Here is a 4580-nt window from a genome sequence, read left to right on the forward strand (position 1 = left end):
TCCTGCCTGGGCACGATGCAGTGTTCAGCGCAAAAGGAAGAGCCGAAGGTCAGCTGCCTCTGGTACCAAGCCAGCGTCGGGCTGTGCTTGTCCAGCCAACTCATGCCCAATACAATGGGCGTGTCCGATAGTTGAGTGACATTGAAGCTGATGATTTCCCTGTGATTCCCAAGTCGCATCACCATTGGTGGCGTCTGCTTCACCACTTGCCCCCCTAGCAGCTCCCTGCCATCCACCGTGACAACCTGCAGGGGCAGCGTGGCAGGCAGCAACTGTATAGCGTGCCGGTCGACAAAGTCCTGCCCTATAAAGTCCGCATTGCTTCCGGAGTCAATGGTGATTGGCACGTCCATGGTGATTCCATTGGGCAGCTGGAGCGACGCGGTGAGCTTCACTACCGGTTTGGGCGGGAGGGGGTCCATGGGCTGTAAAATCTCTGGGGACTGCTTCACTGACACGTCTGGCTGGGCCCCAGTGCCTCTTCCTCCAACCAGACTCCTTCGTTTCCCTGCTGTGGTTGTCCTTGCTGCGTTGCTGCAGTTACCATTGCTGAGGCTGCAGTGTGCTTGTGGAGCCTCTGGGGACACTCTTTCGCCATATGCTGTGGATCATCGCAGATGTAACACTTCCTGTTCCCTCTAGGAGGCTTCGCTTTCACTGGTGCCGGTGCTAGGGCTCTGGCTGCTGACTGAGCCCTTGCACCTCCAACCTCCATAGGTTCCGCTCCTCCTCCTGGCGGAGGCGTGGATTGCGCACGCGCTGCTTCTCTGGGAAGGAAGGAGGAGCCCCTGGCTGGTTCGCGCCCTCCACGCCCTTCGTCCCTGCTCCACGGACGTCCTTCCAGCCGCACCCCCACCGCCAGCGCCCTCTGAACGATCTCCTGCGTGGTCCGGGGTCTCTCCCCCCTCGCAATTTCATCTTTAACCGAGCCGTGCAATCCCTCCCAAAACAGGTCTCTTACAGGAGCCGAATCTCTGTCCCATTCCAGGGCACTGACCAAAGCGAAAAAGCGGGCATGGTACTGCCTTACGCTGGCCCTCCCTTGCTTCAGTCCATGTATCTCCTGCCGAGCAAGATCCACGTCAATGCTTGATAAAAAGCACCCATCCATCGCTTTAATAAAGGCATCCGCATTTTGGAGCGCCGGATCCTTATCTCTCCACAAATTGCGCAGCCATGCTTTAGCATCTCCATGCAAATGGGACATGATGAATCCCACCTTCTCTTGCTCATCTCTAAAGTCTTTGTTCAGCAGTTGCAGTGCACACATTACATCTGCTCTAAAGTTGGGGTACTGTTGCAAATTCCCATCGAAGTGAGAGACCAGACCGCCTGTTCGTCTCCCCAACCCAATCCCCTCCGGTTTGGGTGTCAGTTGCCCTTGCTTCGTAAGCACTTCCAACCTGACCTGGAGATCCCTGTAGGCGGCAGCTGCGTCCTCCTCTCTCTTCCTGGATGCAAGAGCCTCGGCATTCAGTCGTGTCACTGCTTCTCTGAGTTCCACTATCTGCTGTTCGGCCGTCATGTTGTCTGCCGTTCGTGAGCTCGCTAGTAGGCACCCGATTTCTCTCCTCTCCGCGAGGACGTAGATGCCCACAATCAAGTGATGGAGCTTACTGTCAGAGCTGCTTGCAGATCCTAGCTCACAGAGGATCACGCTAGCCAGCGATCATTAAATAAAAGTCTTTATTGAGTTACAGTTTCCATTCTCATGCTGCTGCGTGCAACTCTACGTCTCATGGTTAGATCGGCGAAGCTCCATCTGAGTCTCCGCCCCTTGTACACCAACTTAATATCCTAGCCTTGCTCCACCTTTTCCGCCTGACTGTTCTTCTCTGGGTCCCTCTGCCCCCCGGGGTCTCTTCCTTCCGGGATTCCTCTGCCGCTGACGCTGACCCCCCTGACTCTTCTCCCTCCTTTCGGCGGGCTTTAGGACCTGGCTCCCTTTCCGGGCTGCCTACTGCGCCACCTTCCTGTGCATTTGAACTTGGCACGCGCGCCCAACCTTCCACCTTCCGTCTGACCGTTTCTTCGCTCCCCGATGGAGGTGTGGCCACTCCTGACTCGTGCCCTCCCCCCTGTTGTGAGCTGCCAGCGCTTGATCCCTGGCGCCCTTCCTCTTCCCTGCTCTCTGGCGGTGACGCTGGTCCTGATTTCCAACTGCTCCCCTCTGAGTCCCCTCTGGCTCTATCTTCCTGGGGTGTCCCCCTAGGCTCCCCCCTTGCCCTGGCCACTGGTGCTCCTTTCTGTGAATCTTCTGATTCACTGGAAAGACTCGGAGATCTCGGGTCGTCGTCATCACTCATCTTTTCTTCTGCCTCCTCTCCCTCGCTCTCTGTTTCCTCCCTTGCCCTTGCCTCTGCTCCTGAACCCCTGACACGTGCTCTTTCTATTGACATGGAAGCAAAACACCTATGCTTGGTTTGCGCTGATAATAAACATGTCACTCTGCGATTTTTGGGTGATTGTGCATTCTAACCCCCAAAACACCTATTTGAAATAAGCCCAATCAGAGCTTTATCATCTTCTTTTTATGTAGGAACCCAAAAGACCTTTATGCTTTGGTTGGGGGTGATTCTGATGCACACCCACAAAACCCCATGCGAATTGAAATAAGCACAATCAAAGCTTATTTGTCTTCTTTCTACGCATATGAAAGCGAAAAGACAATCTTGTGTTATTTTGGTCTCATTACACACACTTTGCGATTTCTGGGTGAATGTGCATTAACACCAAAGAACACGAAATAAGCAAAATCCAAGATTCTTCTTTCTATGTTGCTGCAACCCAAAACAACCTGTTTGGCTTTCTTTAGGCTTATTACACTTTGCTTTGCTATTTGTGGGGGACTGAACACCGAAAGAACAATGCAAGCTAATTCGTGCTCTTTCTATTGACATGGAACCAAAACACCTATGCTTGGTTTGCGCTGATAATAAACATGTCACTCTGCGATTTTTGGGTGATTGTGCATTCTAACCCCAAAAACACCAATTTGAAATAAGCCCAATCAGAGCTTTATCATCTTCTTTTTATGTAGATGGAACGAAAAAGACCTTTTTACTTTGGTTGGGGGTGATTCTGGTGCACTCCCATAAAAACCCCATGCGAATTGAAATAAGCACAATCAAAGCTCATTTGTCTTCCTTCTACGCATATGGAAGCGCAAATACAGTGTTGTGTTTTTTGGTCTCATTACACACACTTTGCGATATCTGGGTCAATGTGCATTAACACCAAAGAACACGAAATAAGCAAAATCCAAGATTCTTCTTTCTATGTTGCTGCAACCCAAAACAACCTGTTTGGCTTTCTTTAGGCTTATTACACTTTGCTTTGCTATTTGTGGGGGACTGAACACCGAAAGAACAATGGAAGCTAATTCGTGCTCTTTCTATTGACATGGAACCAAAACACCTATGCTTGGTTTGCGCTGATAATAAACATGTCACTCTGCGATTTTTGGGTGATTGTGCATTCTAACCCCAAAAACACCAATTTGAAATAAGCCCAATCAGAGCTTTATCATCTTCTTTTTATGTAGATGGAACCAAAAAGACCTTTTTACTTTGGTTGGGGGTGATTCTGGTGCACTCCCATAAAACCCCATGCGAATTGAAATAAGCACAATCAAAGCTCATTTGTCTTCCTTCTACGCATATGGAAGCGCAAATACAGTTGTCAGGGGTTCAGGAGCAGAGGCAAGGGCAAGGGAGGAAACAGAGAGCGAGGGGGAGGAGGCAGAAGAAAAGATGAGTGATGACGACGACCCGAGATCTCCGAGTCTTTCCAGTGAATCAGAAGATTCACAGAAAGGAGCACCAGTGGCCAGGGCAAGGGGGGAGCCTAGGGGGACACCCCAGGAAGATAGAGCCAGAGGGGACTCAGAGGGGAGCAGTTGGAAATCGGGACCAGCGTCACCGCCAGAGAGCAGGGAAGAGGAAGGGCGCCAGGGATCAAGCGCTGGCAGCTCACAACAGGGGGGAGGGCACGAGTCAGGAGTGGCCACACCTCCATCGGGGAGCGAAGAAACGGTCAGACGGAAGGTGGAAGGTTGGGCGCGCGCGACAAGTTCAAATGCACAGGAAGGTGGCGCAGTAGGCAGCCCGGAAAGGGAGCCAGGTCCTAAAGCCCGCCGAAAGGAGGGAGAAGAGTCAGGGGGGTCAGCGTCAGCGTCAGAGGAATCCCGGAAAGAAGAGACCCCGGGGGGCAGAGGGACCCAGAGAAGAACAGTCAGGCGGAAAAGGTGGAGCAAGGCTAGGATATTAAGTTGGTGTACAAGGGGCGGAGACTCAGATGGAGCTTCGCCGATCTAACCATTAGACGTAGGGTTGCACGCAGCAGCTTGAGAATGGAAACTGTAACTCAATAAAGACTTTTATTTAATGATCGCTGGCTAGCGTGATCCTCTGTGAGCTAGGATCTGGAAGCAACTCTGACAGTAAGCTCCATCTCATGAATTGTGGGCATCTACAGCCTCGCGGAGAGGAGAGAAAGCGGGTGCCTACTAGCGAGCTCACGAACGGCAGACAACATGACGGCCGAACAGCAGATAGTGGAACTCAGAGAAGCAGTGTCGC

The sequence above is a fragment of the Podarcis pityusensis genome (assembly GCF_964106645.2).
Source record: "Podarcis pityusensis genome assembly, chromosome: 5".
NCBI classification, from domain to species: Eukaryota; Metazoa; Chordata; class Lepidosauria; order Squamata; family Lacertidae; genus Podarcis; species Podarcis pityusensis.